At 42.6% G+C, this 18,754-nt stretch overlaps 1 pseudogene; it reads left to right on the top strand.

Moving 5' to 3' along the window:
• Nucleotides 1-16,631: 16,631 nt before the first annotated feature.
• LOC147459489 (protein-tyrosine-phosphatase MKP1 pseudogene) lies at nt 16,632-18,257 on the top strand (annotated as a pseudogene).
• The last annotated feature ends 497 nt before the right edge of the window (nt 18,258-18,754 follow it).

Genomic DNA, 18,754 nt, shown 5'->3' with positions numbered 1-18,754 from the left:
ACAAGAGAGATTGCAATAAAATGATGCAATATCTTTTCATAAATGAGAAGATATCATTTTACACTTTCAAAGTAAGTGCACGTCTTTTGAGGCAACTTTATTACCCGACTTGATTTGAGGCAGCTTTATTACCCGACTTGGTGGCATTGAGAGTAAGTTGTTATTATTTTATTCTTTTTAGAGGAGTAAGTTAATATTTCACACTAAATCTGGAAAAAAAGACATAGTCAACAAATAAAAACCATGAGTTGTATTTATCATGGCATACATGTTTAGTGTAAAAGATTTTAAAATTGTCAATTTCAATAAAATAAATTTAGAAATAATAATTATAATATTAAAAGCTGAACTTCATTAAAAGCTGAGTTTTATTTAAAAGAACATGTTAAATTCGACCTTTAATAAATAGAACATGTTTCTCAAAAGTAATATAAACCTGTCTAATTTATAATATTAAAATTAAAAATTGTGTACAATAATATTTTCTTAGTTTCGATCAATATTTTATAGGAAACTATAATACCATAGCGTCTGTTTTACTCAAAGATTATATACTAAGTTTCAAAACAAATTAGCAAATAATAGACTTCCTAAGAAATTGCCGAACAAAATTACCCACAAGAGCAATTAAATTCATCCTTGACAGTTGTCTTTCCCTATCCCATAAGCTCAGAACAAAATACCCAACATGAAGGATATATATCCATAGTTGGGTATATAGTAATCTTCACAGCTTATCCAAAATACCGGTTAAACTGACAACAAGCCAAATAAAAGGCTCTATTCCTTTGCCTGAAGAGCATAATAAAATTACTTTACTTTAATACGTAGGAATTTGACTCATGCTACTTACAAAGCTAACCGTAATAACAAAACAAGGGTTTGTAAAATGGCTACTAATCTCACATCACCATGAAAATAATTAAAGATGCTATCCGAAACTCTAAAAGGGAAATTCATACTGTTCCAAGATGTGCCTTGCGAATATGAGGAGCTCAAAGTAGCAAACATTTTTGAAGTACTTAAATCTTTATTAATCTTGAAAGAAATAACTCCTGTATATTAGCCTTATCAGTAAACAATTACAACTGCATACACAGACCAGCCTTGAGTTTCTTTAACATTCACAAACCAAAATTAAGCATGGTGTCACAACTGTTCAAATCGATAAGCTGAGCTTAAGATCGACAGAGATGGACAACTATATGTATCTACTCGAGATAGGCTTTCCTCAGTGCATCTGCAAAGTCACAAGACAGTTGCTATCAAACATAACAAGCATATAGAAAACCCAATGTACTCTCTTTAATGTTTATTTACTAAGAATACGAATCATGGCTTCCCCTTGCGCGTCAAGATCAAACTATTGAACCCCTTCACTACAATCGAAACCAAATAAGTACAAAAACAACAGAGCTTTGAATAAATACAAAAACAACAGAGGCAAAGCCAAAGCTAAGAGGCCCCAGTCCATATCCGAAGCCTCAATTTCCGAATACTCGAAAGACTCTGAAGCCAAGATTAAATCATATTCTCCAAGTGGTAAAGCTTGCAGAGTTTCCGAGCCCCTCTCAACAACTGCCTGAAGCTGCATCCAAACAATCCACCTCTACTACTGCCCTGCAATTCGATGCAATTTTGCATACACAGAAACAAATGCATAAGCAAAGCATGGGAAAATAAGTATAGCTGTACGCACCTCTGCAAAAACTGTGCATCAACACAGAAGCAAGCAAAGCATGGGAATATGTGTCTATAACTGTACGCACCTCTGCAAAAACTGCGCATCAACACAATGAAATGATTGCAACGCTCGCGAGTGAGACACGTTGTCATGGACCCTGTGGAAGCCGCCGAAAAGAAGGCCCGATGGGGGAGCCCGATGGGTGACGCTGTCAATGTGTCAAGGGGTTCAACCAACGCTGACCTGCCAAGAGCATAATAGGCGCACAGTAAGAGAAAGAGAGAAAGACAGAGAGAGGGGGAGAGAATGGGATGAAGCATGCAGACCTTCGAGCTCTGTGGGAGCGAGGGCGTATGCGCGCAGCACAAAGTTGAATGGAGCTTGCCCCGCAGCACTCCGAAGCTCACTGTGTCGAGCTCGCCATCCCTCAGCGCTGTAGATGCAGATGGGAAAGAAATGCCCAAATGATGAGCTGCCCTCGAAAACCTAAAGAGCATCTCTTATGATTCCCTCCAAAAATCATCGTAAGCCAACAAAAATGTGACACATCAGCAATCCCTATCTCTAACTCTACCAACCACCTAGGATACCCACTTCCCAAGCACTTTAATCATGCCACATAGCGGTGCTTGATAAAACCACAAAATAAACATTAAACAAATAAAAAACATTTTAGTCAGCAAAAAGAGAAGTGATCTCTATAGACTTTGCCCTTTGGGTAGGCCAAAAAGGGGGTAATGTGAGAAATCTCAACTGAGGTGCAATGTCTGACTCATGTCTTTTTAATAGGAATCTTGAAAGATCCTTTGGGCTAAGAGAAAGAGAAACCGAAAGGGAAAACTTTTCCTTTATTGATTTGAGAAGTTAAGTTGGTGGGGGGTTGCTCAAAGGTAAGCACGGCGAGGGGCAAGGGGAGGGAGGACGTACTAGACAAGAGACAAAACAGGAGGAGAGCAAAGTGTCGAGGATGAAGCCAAAGCAGGTTCGCCACGTGCCAGTTGAGCGTGAAGGATAGGGCACCTTTTTTTGAAATGTCTGCTCTAGTAAGAGTTGCACCGACCTCTGCGAGGTGGGTTGGATTATGCTGGGTGTTTTACTTCTCATGCCAGGTCCTGAGCTCAAAGCCAGACAGTTTCTTGGTGGGCCGATAGCATCTGGGGAGATTCGGTTTGATCAGATGACGTAGAGCAAGTAAGTCCTTGGTCGCAAGAAGGTGGGAAATCCTGCTCTTCTCATCTGCACTCAAGTTGTCAGGTAATTCTTCTTCCATCATATATGGCAGGCGAGGAACCATCGTGTAAATGTGGCAAGCTTCTCAGAGATTATACAAGAAAGCAGAGTGGTGATCTATACGAAGCAAGACTTGGAAGTCTGGTCTAGCGCTACCCATGTAGTATCATCAATCTGCAATAAGTAAAGCCTAGGATTACAATTCACCTACCTTGTTAAGCCAATGGGGATAAGCCTGGATGTGTAATCTTCAACACCTCAAGGCTCGGCTCGAGCTTGAGTGAAAAGTGATATAAAAAGTGGTTTTGTTTTGGCCTTTTCTTTCAAATGAACTAGAGTGTGACACATGGAGCCTCTCTCCTTCCTTGAGAATTTTAAGCTCCACTAGTATAGCCGACGACTTCGTCGTCTCTCTCTCTCTCTCTCTCTCTCTCTCTCTCTCTCTCTCTCTCTCTCTCTCTCTCTCTCTGCGTCACTCAGTCACTGTGTTCTCGGACGCTACAGGCGACACATGCCGGATGATTGAGCTTCTAACGCGTGGCAGGGGGGGGGGGGGGGGGAGTTGGAATTCCCTCCCCCATTATCTATTAGTATAGATTATATATAGTTAATTTTTTGACTTTTTAGATTGCTTGGATTGAGCACTATTTTTGTGACTTTACATTGTCAAGAGTCTTTTCTACCACTTAGAGGCCACCTCGAGGCTCGGCCCGAGCTTGAGTGAAAGGTGATATAAAAAGTGGTTTCATTTTCTACCACTTAGAGGCCTTTCCAAAAAAATTAGAGGCAAATTTACTATCTTTGCAAGTTTTTTCACTAAACTTCTCTGCACTTTCTAGATTCTCTACACTTTAATTTATGTTCTCTAAACTTTGTGTTTCTTTGAACTTTGGAGGTATTGTCACTTTCAATTTGTGATGTTAAGTTGCTATTCTTTTTGCTTCCATGGCTCTTTTGGAGTATGGGGATGTTGTATTTTTTATGTTTCTAATTCAGTACAAGTCATTCTATTGAGTGAGTGCTGCTAAAAACAAAAAAATTCAAAAAATAAGTAAATCTTAAAATTTGTAGGTGGGATTATGTTAAATATAGTTTTCAACCTCCAATTATTGTGGATGCCGTAACCTTCATATTAAATTTTATGAGTGTGTGGCCCGTCCTATGGTCGGAGAGAGAGAGAGAGAGAGAGAGAGAGAGAGAGACCCTTTTCTTGGCACCCAATCCACTCTCTTTGTTTCCTTGCCTTGGCCTCCATCCCCCCTCCAAGTCCTTTCCTTATGTCACGTGGCAAGAGCCTCCAAGGTGCATTAGATATAGTTGAGAAAATTTAGATATAGTTGAGAAAATTGGTAGGTAAGATTAGGTTTTCTAAACTTATGTTTTTCTCAAGCACTTGGGTACACAATAGTTTTTTGCTAGTATTCAATAGTCCATTATCTATACTCTTTAAAATGGACCTTGAAACATTAGAAGGAAGGAGAGGACTTCCACGCGTCTCCTTCTGGCTGATTTGTATGGCCCATTGGATCAACGTCAGCATTGAGATGTTGAGTCCTTGATGGGTCGTGTAGACGAATTAAAGAGCAGTGCATGTGTGTATATGCATGCATGTGCACACTCTGTGTGTGTGTTGCTATTACCATGTATGTGTGTGTGTGTGTGTATGTACGAGAGAGAGAGAGAGAGAGAGAGAGAGAGAGAGAGAGAGAGAGAGAGAGAGAGAGCCTTTCCTTGGCAGCTTGGTAGCCCTCCCAAAATGACCCCAAAGCATGTCCTCAACCAAAACCTGTCTTGCTCCAACCAACTGAGGGTTGTGTGAGAAGCCTATTTGTTGGCAAGCCATGGTTTGATAGCATGGCGTAACAGTAGCAAGGTGGTAGAAATCTGATACATTGTGATTAAACATTGGGAGCCCTGGAGTGCAAACCTTCCTATTTTGGAACCCTCTCTCTCTCTCTCTCTCTCTCTCTCTCTCAAACACACACACACACACACACACACACACACACACACACACACACACACACACACACACACACGTGCACGCACACAAGGAGAATGATACACCTGAATCATTTTACACTAAAATTATTTTAATCTATACTAGAACGACACACACACACACACACACACACACACACACACACACACACACACACACACACACACACACACACACACACACACACACACACAAAGAGGATAAATTTGACAAAGACAGTGTAAGAGATTGTAAGAGATGTGGACATGATTAGAGAGTACACAACATGATTTAGCATAGTCTAAGAGAGGAGAGCAGCGAATCTTTCAAGTGAATGGCCTAAAATCATAGCCCCAAACTCCACGAGCACCCCTTCTTATGGAGATGGTATTTAATTTATTGTTTTGAGTGTCAAAATTGGCGGCCCCTCCTTTTACATCTAATCCACTTTAGTACTTGAGTGAAGCACATCATTTAAATTTGATGCCAATCCCGGGGCGCTTCCTTTGATGCAGACCTTGCAAGATTTGGTGGTGGTTGATAGAGGGATCTCTTTGCATGCTGGGGGAGTTTCCCACCACCGGTTGCCATCGAGTTAGGAGAAGCAATACAAGGCAACTCCTTGCTTCGTTTGACTTCTTCTCGGTATTCTTCGAAAATTGCCAATTCTCTTCTTTCAATTCCACTTCTTCTTTCTCTTCATAAGCCAAAATTGGCCTTGCCAAACGTCTAGAAAGCTGCGTAGCTTCACATATCCATTCAATTCAGTATTTATCTCAAAATAAATGTTGCACATACCCATTTTTGACCATCATTAAGCCAAAATTTGATGGTCCATTGTCAATTAATTGCCGATTAATCCGTGGTTTGCATATTCGATGTTGCCGATTTGAAAATCTTTCAAAAATTTGAAATCCTATGCCGATTAACTCGAACCTGATAGCTGTGATACCACTGTTGGGAGAAGGGGAGACCGGATGCTTGGACAATCCAACAATTCCTCATGAACATCACCATCAACTTGTCACCTTCTCTCCTGAATCCAAGTACACACACACACCTAGAATATGACAACATACATACATACACATAAAGAGAAGAAATTTGACAAAGACGGAGTGTAAGAGATATAGACATGATTAGAGAGTATACAACATGATTTAGCATAGTCTAAGAGGGGAGAGCCTAGAATCTTGTAAGTGAATGGCCTAAAATCGTAGCCTTAAAGACACCCCTTCTTGTGGAGTTTGGTATATAATTTATTATTTGAGTTTTTAGGTGCCAAAATTGGAGGCCCTTCTTTTTACATCTAGTCCACTTTAGTACTTGTTAACCCTCACGCACATTCCTATCACCTACGACGGACATTGTATTATTTATTTGGTAGAGTCAGATACCGGGCTTGTAGGTCCAATAGGAAAAGGGTAAGAGTGATCGCCGATGAGAGGTGCACTCTAACTGGAACATTCAAGGGATTAGTTGGCTAAGCATGGGCGAATGGGGCGAGCTCAAATAAAAGTCAACTAAACCTAAAAATCACTCATTCTCTCATTTGTGCAATTGAAGAGTGCTCTTGCTCCATCTCCATCTTCTTCCTCTTCATCTCCTTGTGTGTGTGTGTATATGCGAGAGAGAGAGAGAGAGAGAGAGAGAGAGAGAGAGAGAGAGAGGGATCGAGCATTGCGGCGGCACGACGGCGGCGAGGCGGTTGAGCGTGGTGTAGCGGCGTCTCCCTCTTCTTCACGGCGAGGAATCCTCCACGATAGGAAGCGTAGAATGGTGAGTGACACACCAACGCTATCTTTGAGCTTACTAGTTTAGGCTTTGTTGTGTGCTTGGAGCCATTTGTGGCTCGCACATAGTGTATCGGCAAGTTCCTTGCATTGACACGTGCGACATACGCGCACATTTTTGGCGCCGTTGCCGGGGAATGCCATACACTAAGCTTGAATGGTACTCTGTGCTTCTTTTGTGGTGCAATTTCAATTGTAGGAAAGGTAAGGAAAGAGGGTGTGTGTGTTGAGAAGAAGGATTTTGTGTTACTACTGTGTATTTTTTTTGTTGATGGAGTTTTCAAAGGTACTGTGCTTTTTCTCTGTGTAAGGTGTTAGTATTAAGGTTGTTAGTTCTGTGTAATGTAATGTACATTAAGTAGGAAGTAGATCTGTGAGAGGTAATAGAGTGTGTTAGTGTGTAACAGTAGGTGTATTAGTTGGAAGTAGGTAGGTAGAGTGTGTGTGTACTCTCGCGCATGCCGCGGCGACCTTATCCTTTAAAAATAAAATAATAATAATTAAAAAAATTACAAATATTTTTTTTAAAGGTAGGACTGGGATTGGGAATATCTCCCAGATCCAAGCTCAGACACAAGCCCACAGACCCAAGCCCAAGCTCACGCTCAGACTTAAGCATCTATCGCCCTTTAAAATTACGAATTTTAGCTTCACACGTAGCTAAAAATTGACTTTTTTGAGGACCAACGGAGCTTCAGGTGACCGAACGTTGTGTTGTAAAGCACACCGCGACCCTCTGAGTGATACGCTCGTTTTGAGCTATCACACACTTTAATAAAAAAAATCGATCATTAAAAAACATTAAAAACGTTAAAAAAAAACGAGTGAAAACGGACGCCTAAAAAAGTAAGCGGTTAACCTTCGAGGTTATTCGTCGACGCTTGTAGGTTGTCAAAGGCACATGCATCTACGCTCTGGTCAAGTGCTAGGGACGGAGCAACTACAGAGAATTTTGACTTACGCGAGTTCTCAATATCCACCTACCTTAGGTTCCGGGCCCTCGGCGGGGACCCAAGGTAGTACAAACCAAGACCCGAAGATAGCGGCTAGTGACTCTTCCTCTGACTACGATGTCATGGAGGGTTTCCCAATGCCTAATCCCGATAGCTCAAGCCAAGACATGCATGCCATGGGTCCACAGTCCGGGCCGAGCATGCTTAGCCGCTTGAAGGAAACCTTTAGTAGAGCCACTCGCTCCGAACATGGAGCTAATGATGTAAATGAGGGGGGTGGGGAAGTAAATTCTCCATTCGTGATCAACATAGACCCTATACCCTTAGAGAATGTGCACGTGAACACTTCATTCACTGCACCTCCTAACTCTTCAAAGTTATTTCCCTCCGAGGTCATATTACCTGATGGTAGAAGCCTTGATGAAGTGCAAGAGGTTGAGCGATATATCATTGCGGCTAGGGAAAAGGAAGTCGAGAGCTTACGCAAGGCGGAGCAACGAAGAGAGTTAAAAGAGAAAGCCCATATGTCAATATCCTTGCGAAGAGAGCAATCAAGTTCTCCTAACTTAGCAATCGCTAAGGGCCAACCCCTAGAAAGCAACATTGCATCTAGCTCAAAGGACACCCCTAGCACCTCAATCCTAGATGGAGCATTCTTAAATGATAACTGGGAGTACGAACTACAAACGGAAACTCTAACCAACTTATACACAGGTCACACATATCACGTGGGTTGGTTAGATGTCCTACAATCCACAATGGGTGCTACTAGTGTGGAGGATCAACAACAAAGAGTTTGTGAGGTCATCCATAGGGTCATTGAGTTAGAGAGACAGAGCAAGGGGATCAACATGCCTTCAACGGGTCTCATGAGATTCTTGAATACAGGAAAGGCTAAACAACCGACCTTATCGCAAATGGAGACTCCCTCGGTAAGTCCGATGGATCCTCCATGTGTTGTTTCTCCAGGGGTCTCAGTGCAATCTAAGCCCACAAGTGATAGCTTCACCTTTCCAAGTCTAGCTCATCTTTCCCTTGATGACACCACGGCTACCATGCCTACCCAATGATGGGCATGCCAAGAAACACGCCATGGACCTCATTTGTTAGTAAAGCACCACTACATGGTAACTCAATGCCTGCAACAGTACCTACAAGTGTGTACCAATCATATGCACCTATGGGTCATCGCACTCATGTAGTCCCTACTCCTCCCATGGTTCTTATTTCCATGGGACTATACCGGCTAACATTAGCATGTCACATCCGACGTCTGCTATGCCTAGGGCCACACATATGAACTTTGGGCCACCACATGGCACATCTTACCCAACGTGGAACCCAAGGGCTTCCTATGCGCCAAGCCCAATGCTAATACCTACTCCATATGTAGTCTCTGGAGCGCCTTCATCCACGGTGCTTGCTCACTTAGGTGACTTGGCAACATTTGCTCAAGCTATTGGTGGATCTATTGCTGAGAATATGCGTAACACGCCTGATAGAGAGCCTAGAAGTAACGCAGTACAAATAGCCAAGCTCACACAAAAATTTAGTGGAGACGGGGATGTGAGAAAGCATATCGAAGTGTTTGAACAAATATGCGATTCTCTAGGAGAACACAATGACCTGCATAAGAGTAATTCTTTAAGCCTAACCTTAAGTGGGTAGGCAGGGGATTGGTATAGAACCCTAAGGGTGGAAGAAAAAATGATTAACCCTACTCTTAGGAGACTGTTCTTGAAAGAATACATACGAGAGGGAGTGCTTTGGGGTGTAGCCTTTCAAATCCAGAAAGCCCAACGAGAGGAAGGGGAGTCGGTGAGAGACTTTATTAGTCGCTTGAAGCATTTGAATTCTCGTTGTAATCCAAATGAGCGCTTCAATAATAATCAATTGATGGATAGATTCATTAGGGGATTACGACATGAGGATATCTACAATGGACTAGTCATTAGAGGTATCACCATTTGGGAAGCACTCACCACCAATGCGATCCAATTGGAGGATAATTTAATGATTCAAGGAGAAAGAGTGTCTGTTGAGCCTAAATCTATTACCTCGCAAGCATCAGGGCATTAGCCAATGACCCTAAAGCCTATTGCTAAGGTGCCAAAGATATCTGAGATGACTTTAGCAGACCTCACCAAGGCTATTCAAGAGAGTCTTAGAGACAATCGTGCTCCGCAAAACAATCATATGTATCCAAGAAGGGAGCAACAATGGTGCTCAGTATGCTATGGACCGCATAGCACCAGTGAATGCCCTACTTTTAGAGTAAAATTCAATGGGAACTGCAATGCATGTGGGAGGTATGGTCATCAAGCTAAGGATTGCATAGTATTCAAGCGCGCGATGGCCAATAGACCAACCTTAGCATGGACAGACACACCTCGAGTGCCTGCATTGATGCCGGCCCCACCTCTTGAACAAACAGCACAACACATGGTCCCTAGGGCCCAAAATGTTGTTCAAACAACACCCTTACCACCTCTAGTGCTAGGACCGCAACCACCACATCCGAGAATCACTTCTGTGAATCAAGTGGGTTGTGAGTCATCTATTGCTTGTTTGGAAGGCTGTGAGGAAGATATAGATCCTAATATTGCCTATCGGATGGATGTGTCTGAAGAAAGTCCACAATACTACATGGAGGACTATTGGGGACAAGTCAAACCTGTATATCAAGTAGCTACTCTTGCGGCAAGAGGCCAAAATATCAATTACATTGCTAAGAGACCACCTCTTCAATGCTATGAGTGTGGAGGTCCACATCGTGTAGCCGAGTGTCCTATTAGGCTACAAAAGAACGCCACCCTAATGCAAACCAATCAAGCGATCACGTCTACAATGCCGATACTCATGTGTAATCGATGTGGCATAGATCATTTGATTGCCCAATGTCCAAATAATCCAAATGCACCGAAGATCGCGCCATTAAACTTCATTGAAGTTACCAAGGAGCCATTACAAAGTACACCTGTGGTACCAGTAAATGTACTCACACGATCTATGCTCCAAAAACAAAATTATATCCTTGAGGAAAGAGACATGGCATCAATTTCCCAATCTCAGAAAAAGAACAAAACACGAAGAGATCGCAAAAAGCAGCGAAGTCAGACCCCAGTTCAAAGACCAACATAGAGACTGGTGACGACCCCGTATATATGAATGACGCTGAAGAGGATTCGGATTCAGGTGAAACCATGGAGACCAAAACGACCATTAAGATATAAACCAACAAGGAAGATCTTCCTGAGCCACAATGGCTAGGATCCAAGAAGAAGATAGAAACTTATCCAAACCCTACAGAGGAGATTGAGCGAGTAAAGAAATTAAGGAGTTTGGTAGAAGATACCCAAAGGGATATAGAACCAGCACCTAGGCAGATCCAGATTACAGACACCGTGTTCCCTACGCAACAACAACCTCACCAAGTCCATAGACCCTTAGCCATACCTAGTGTCATCCAAGAAGAAAGTGACTTAAAGTCATGGGAAAGTGGGCGTACTCACTTCTTGATGGAAAGAATGTTTACAGAGGGACTACTTGATCCTATCGAAGAAATAGAGATCCCATCTTCCCCACGTCAAGGGACTGAAGCCCAAAAGGTGCCATTAAACATTGCCAAATTGATGGATTTCATGTCTTCAGAAGTTAGAACCACCATCATGTTCAAACTATATAAAGACCCTGAGCTAGTCTCAGCTCTTCGAGCCTTCCTCAATGGAGAACTAAAGTTTGGGCTACCACAATTTTCACAGATGGATGGAGCTGGGGAGATGCCAATAGAGGAGGAGCACTTAGATCCACAACCCAACCTAGATGAGAACCTTGTTATAGAAATACCTGTTAACAAGTTGGGACAATACTTTGAGGGTGATGAATCCAATGAGACTATACCAATCACTACTAAGGGATTAACTGTGAAGGGAATCCTTGATGGTGGCGTTGGGGTTAGCATTGTGACTAAAAATTTCTGGGAAACTATGGGAAGACCTCACCTTGCGACCACAACCATAGTAGTGAAGATGGCCAATGGGTCTATCGTTAAACCTATTGGGATGCCAGAAGATCTCAAGATCAAGGTCTTTGGACATAAAATAAGGATTACCTTCATTGTTATGGATTTCTCCAAACACACTATGGCATCGGAGATGATCTTAGGACGTCCTTTCATGAGGGGAGCAAAAATGGTGCATGACTGGTCTAAAAACCTTGTCTACCTGCAGTTCCAAGATTCTGTCATTCGAGTGGATCTTGTGACTGGTCGAGCACATCCTCTAGGAAACATGTTTATAATTGATCATAGATCTGACACCACAGTTCACTCGGCCCCATTGCAGTATTGTTACACGTGTAAAGCGGACACTGATGTTGGGGAAGATTCTCCTTATATGGATGTACTACCTGGGATGACTGAGTCGGACAATGTGGATTGGGTCCACCTAGCAGCAACCATAGACACTTGGGGAAATAGGGGGATGACGTGGGTAACACCTGAGGGGGATGAAATGCCACCACTCGTACCCTTAAATATGCTAGAAGCAATGCATATAGCTTCTGACAAGACTCATCCTAATGTAACGAAGAAAACATACAAGTGGGTCCCTAAAGCTTTTTTAGCGACCATGGCTAGTACTAAAAAACAGAAGCCTGGTAAGAGACGTCCCATTCGCCCCAAGAAATGTAAAAAAACGTTGCATTGGATTCCTAAAAAACTATTGAAAGCCCAAGGCTACTATCAAGGAAATGATCAAATTTGGGTGCCAAAGCATAGATTGTGTTCTTACCTGTCACCTGACCCATGTGAGTCAAACCCTGTGACGACAAAGCCGATAAAAGATCGTGGGAAAGGAAAAATGACAGAACACTATGCACAGGATCCGGAGCTAGTATGGGTTCCCAAGCGAGAAAGGCTTGTTTTTCTCAACTCAATCATAAAAAAACGAACAAAGCTTCTAGCTTCTCATGTAATGCATCCATAGAGGTAAAAGCTTCTCCACAGTATCCACCTACAATAGTGGATCTCCATAAAGTTACAAAGGAATCAACATCTCCCAGTGTTCAAGAATCACCTGATGAACCACTTCAAGTTCGATCCTGGGAGAGTACCTTACCACCCTTGCAACTCGATGAGACACCTAAGGTAATAGAAAACTAATGGCAAAAATCCTCATCTATTACCAATTGGAACGATTGGTTTCACAGGGTGACGAGCACATGTCAAACAGTATGACCTACCCAAGGAAGGGGGGAGTGTTTGCTAACATCCATCATTCACTTGCTTCCCTCTCAACCTTCCTCCCTGACCTCTCAATCTCCCAATCTTAGGGAATGTATATATAAAGCCTTATACTCACAAAAAACAAAAATAATAAAGAGCAAGAGCAGTTAGCAAACGAGTATGCACAATAAAAGTCAAAACATTGACCCAGACCTACACATTCACATCCGGTACACTGAAACAGAAACCTATGTCATCAAACACCTTTGATCCTCATCACTCGAGTGATGCAGGGTAGGTAAGATTAGTATGATAGGAGTGTTTCTGCTTTAGAGTTTAGTGATTAGCAAAGTTCTTTTTTCCCACTGATATGCCTCCTAGAGGTATTGTTTGTGTTTCTTAGTGTGTATAGGAACGTGTTGCTGTGGTTAGGATTTGGACCTTCATGGAAGTTTTCTCTTGTTCACACTTCAAATCAACCGCGACCATCAACACAAACAGGTGTTTCTTATCCATTAGCATTGCCCCTTATCTTTTTGCATCCATGTTTGTCTGCTTTAATTGTGATTGGTAGCATAATATTCAATGCATTTGCTTAGTATCAAACATTTAATTCAATGTAATTTTTTGTCATAATCACTTGTTTAGGTTTAAAAATCAAGCAGTCCGACTAAGCTAGTTTGACCAAGCTAGGTGTTAGAGATCTTCTCTTAATACCATGGGGAATGCCTTCCTAATAATCAATGGTTTCTTAGGTTCTTAATCCGATTTAATCAGCATTGTGAGAAATGTACTAGGGCTTTCTAGTGGGCTTAGTCCCTATTGACCTTTAGCTTAAGTATTATAAAGGGAGTTTACTAGTGTGATGAGCCTGGGGAGGGTAACAGTGTTTTATGACTCCCCAAATTTACAAATTAAAATGCTGAAAACGAAAAAAATATATATCAAAGTGTCACAATGTAAAATCTTAAGTTGGAAGAGAAATCTCAGCTTGATTGGGTACTTCACTCACATGTATCGCCTATGGTACTAGAGCCCTAGAGGTTCCCAGTGTGGGCGCTTTTCCTTGAAAAGCAAAAAATCCAAGGCATACAAATAAGCACACACATCAAAATTGAATCACCGTGAAAAGACTTTGAGGGGTCAAAGAAAAAGTAATCGGTCAGGCGATGATTTCATGAGAAATTCCTTTTATCGTAGCTTAACTACAAGGTCTTCTAGGTATAGCCTCTAGTCAGCCCTCGGACATGAAATACTTGGCTCTCGCGATTAAACAACTTAATTGACCAGAGAAAATTGAGAAGCTTGCCTATGGTATTAATAGTCGATCTCTAGTGCCTTTCAACCGTTAAATTAGCGATCCCAGACTTGTTTAATCTTTTACCTTTACATCTGTTTATGCATTTGATTATATTGCAATTTAATCTTTATGCTGACAAATGGTTTAAAATTCTGTTACCAATCAAATTGTCTGCCTACAACTGCATATGCTTTTTAATTACTTATGAGAATGCAATTACTATGCCAATGTTGTTTGATTTTGCAGTGACTGAAGGAGGCTAAGGACATTCATCTCAAAAGCTCTTCCACCTCGACGAACGAGCTTCAACTCAATAGCTTTCGAGGACGGAATCTACATCAGGAAGGGGGGCATGTTAACCCTCACGCACATTCCTATCACCTACGACGGACATTGTATTATTTATTTGGTAGAGTCGAGTACCGGGCTTGTCGATCTAATAGGAAAAGGGTAAGAGTGATTGCCCATGAGAGGCGCACTCTAACTGGAACATTCAAGGGATTAGTTGGCTAAGCATGGGCGTCCAAGTGTGAATGGGGCGAGCTCATATAAAAGTCAACTAAACCTAAAAATCACTCATTCTCTCATTTGTGCAATTGAAGAGTGCTCTTGCTCCATCTCCATCTTCTTCCTCTTCATCTCCTTATGTGTGTGTGTGTATGCGCGAGAGAGAGAGAGAGAGAGAGAGAGAGAGAGAGAGAGAGAGAGAGAGAGAGAGCATTGCGGTGGAACGACGACGGCGAGGCGGTTGAGCGCGGCGCAGCGGCGTCTCCCTCTTCTTCGCGGTGAAGAATCCTCCATGACAGGAAGCGTAGAGCGGTGAGTGACACACCAACGCCATCTTTGAGCTTACTAGTTTAGGTTTGTTGTGTGCTTAGAGCCATTTGTGGCTCGCACATAGTGTATCGGCAAGTTCGTTGCATTGACACGTGCGACATACGCGCACAATACTTGAGTATAGCACATCACTTATATTGCATGTCCCATAAGGGTGAGTTCTCACGAGCTATTTACCATAGTGGCTTATTAAATAAAAAATCTAAAATATTGTGCAAAGGTAAAATGGCCAAGAGGGTTATTATTTGTTAGCGTCTCCTTTTCAACTCCCATAATTCCAATCTACAAGTCGTCATCAATTTACTATTAGTAAAATCAAATAGACAACACATAATTAACCATTACGTCATCTATCCCAATTACAGGTAACCACATAGAATAGGAGGGTCCCTTGTCTCGTAACAATTTTATAGCACTGGTGCTTGTTTTAAGCACTTGTTCACACTGCACAAAGAACATCTATAAGCTCAAGCAAATAAAATCAGTCTCATAAATTTTAGAGACTTATCGTTGTGTGTGTTAACTCATATGTTTTGTATACATGCATCTAGCCCCAAGGAGCAAGAGTTTACTATGTCAAAATTTCAAGTGGCAAACAAATTTGCTATGTATGATTTCTATCCCTTTCAAAGTTGTAAAGGCCCTCAAGAGTCCTAGCTATGCCAAAAAATCCAATCACCTAAGATTATACAAGATGTACCCTTTTGTACAAAGCTTCCACAAGCCTACAAGAATAGTGTTTGGCATTTCTTTTTCATTATATACATTCAAGGCCTGTTTGTAAGGGATTCTAGACACTTTCATCCCTCGATGGTAAGCCCCATGACATGTTTTATGTGGTACTTTATTATGAGGTAAAAAGTTCGAGTAAAGCAAAACATCATGAGAAAGAAGCTGATATCAACCATGTAGCAGAGGAAGAAGACGACAATGACGGCAAACTCTGAAGATTTGTACCTTCTCCAGTTTAAGGTGATCCTTAGCGGATACTATCATCCTTAATGGGTATTGGTTGTCATCGATGTTGTGGAACTTGGAATGGGGTTACTTTTTTGCTTGGGCAATGACGATGACAAGGGAATGAGAGATGAAGAGACATGAAACAAGGGATAAAGACAACAATAGATCAAGAGGAAAATAGTTTGCATAAGCAAAGAGAATCTTTTTTAGAATGTGGGCATCTGATTCCCAAAAAAGAGCTCATCGAAAAATGCTCACAAAAAACATGTAAGGCAAGGCGAGGGTAGGATCAAAACCAAAGAGTTGACCTAAGAACAATTCGTGGATGTCTTCATAGATGATGGGGCCACAAATGGACGCAATGTTAATGACGCCACGGCATGTGGCACCTCTCATAAAAGCAAGCTTTGCTTACATTCTTAGGACTACATTGGACAAGAGTAGTATCATTTGCCACTCGAGGGACATTTTGTTCTTTGGGGATGTCTTGGCACCACTAGAACAATGTGTAGGTGGACTCTCGAGCTAGGAAGCTTCAGTTGGGCTATGCTGGTTGCTGAGGTTAAGCAAGGTTGCCATGGTACAACTACCAGAGAGAAGAGGCATAGCCTTTAGGATTTTTGGGGGCTTGTTAAGCAGCCCTTGGCCTTTGTGAACTTTGTGGCGTTACATGTAAGTAAGCACTATACTAGTGGCTTTACATGTATCAAGATTCAAGATCTCACTTTATGAGTAAAGATACATAGCCTAATACAAGCAAACAAGGAATGAGCACATTTCTTTCAAAAAAGTAGACACGAGGTTCAAGTCTCATTGTTCAACCGCTAGGCGACCTTGTCAACATCTGAGTGTAAGTTGACGAGAGCGTGCAGGGAAAGACGAAGCAGCACGACGAGGAAAGCAGACGGAGTGGTAGAGGAGGCGAGAGAGCAGAGGGATAATGAGAGGATCAGAGATAGTGGAAGAGGAGAAGAAAAGAGATCATTGGAGCCCTCGCCACCAGCATCGCAGATCCTGTTCTTGGTCCGGCTCTCCTTGTCTTCCTCCGGAGCTCCTCCGCAAAGCTGAGTCCGCAGACCCAGACGCAGAGAAGCTCTCTTTGGCCCCCATCTCCATCTCTTCTACCCCTCCTCCTCCCAATCGCGAGCGCACTCGCTTGATCAACCGCATCAGACATGGCCCTGGCATGAAACTCAACCTCGATGTGGTCCGGCGTGATTCTGATGGCAATGAGGCGAGTGGCGATGCCGAGCTCCGCCTACGCAAGGAGCGCCTTGCAGTCTGCGACAAGGAATGTTCCTGCATTTTTCCTTACCTCTTCTTGTCAGGGAGGTCTGTGGCGCAAAACCTGAATACTCTTCAGGACTCGAGGATCACCCACATTATCAACTGTGTCGGCTTTTTTTGTCCGGAGTATTTCCCGAATGATTTTGCATACAGGACACTGTGGCTTCAAGATAGTCAGAGCGAGGACATCATGTGCATTCTGTATGATGTTTTTGATATGATCGAGAATGTGAGAGAGCAGAGAGGAGGCAGGGTTTTGCTGCATTGTTGCCAAGGTGTGTCGCGCTCCGCTGCCCTCATTATAGCTTACCTCATGTGGCGCAAGAATGAGAGTTTTGAGGATGCCTTTTACGAGGTGAAGTCCAAGCGCAATGTTGTAAGCCCAAACATGGGTTTTCTGAGTCAGTTGATGCAATGGCAGAAAAGGATCTCGTCGCCTATTGATAGAGAAGCTTTGCAGATCTACCGCATCGCGCCGCAATCACCATATGATCCCCTTTATTTGGTCCCAAAATACACAGGTCCTGGCGGGATTGAGCTTCTCGACTCACGAGGAGCTTTTCTGATCCGTTTTGCCAACATGCTTTATGTATGGAAAGGCCGGCACTGTGATAAAGACATGGTTGCTGTTGCAGACCATGCTGCATTTCAGTTTGTTCGGTACGAGCGCGCACAAGGACCGTGCTTGTTTGTGAAAGAGGGTAGTGAGCTCAGGGGCTTTCCAAAAGTGTGGGCTGTGGTCCTTGAATCATCAAAACCGGAGGCAGATGAAGGACAGCTCTCTCTATACGAGTCGGATTATGAAATGTACAGGAAGGCAAAGGCAGGCACATATGTACCTCCTGTAATTGGCTCCGGTGTTCCAATCAATTTACCTGCAAGAGATGAAACGTGGAGGCAGTTGCATGGAAGCCCAACAAAAATCAATGGGTAATCATTGTCTTGTTGTACATGTAGAAAGAAAGATTCTTTGACCATCAATACTTTTGAATGGATTATTTTGTACAAGGATAATATCAGCTGATTCATCACTTGGCATTATAGTTTGCTGCTTGTATTCAAACAAAAATCTCTGATGGGAGCTTCCGACTTGCTTTCTCGCTTCAGTAGTGTGGTTGAGGTCATGGAGGAGGTGCAGAATTTGCCTCTGCTTTCATTTTTCCACATGTGTAATAGGCTTACAACCGGCATTTATGTGTTGCATCTAGAACTGTAGTTGTGCAATGCTGCTGTGGTATTCTGTATTGCAACAGAGTGAGGGGACCACTTGCTCTCACTGGTCTCTCTCTCTTACATCTGTTCTCTTGATCAATGTAGCTCCAATTATCTCTTAAAGGCGACATACTTGCCCGCATGTGAATGTGAATGATTGTGAGACGGTTGATGCCAGATGCGCTTCGCCAAGTACATGGTGATTGAACGAGCCTCCTATTTTGTCAACCCAAGGACTTGATGTGCCAACTTGCTGAAGAACTTACCTCATGTATGCATATGAGGCTAGTGGC

The sequence above is a fragment of the Adiantum capillus-veneris genome, chromosome 4 (genome assembly GCF_014529385.1).
Source record: "Adiantum capillus-veneris isolate H3 chromosome 4, ASM1452938v2, whole genome shotgun sequence".
Classification (NCBI taxonomy): Eukaryota; Viridiplantae; Streptophyta; class Polypodiopsida; order Polypodiales; family Pteridaceae; genus Adiantum; species Adiantum capillus-veneris.
Note: the sequence above shows the minus strand (reverse complement) of the source record. Positions and strands in the feature narration are given on the sequence as shown.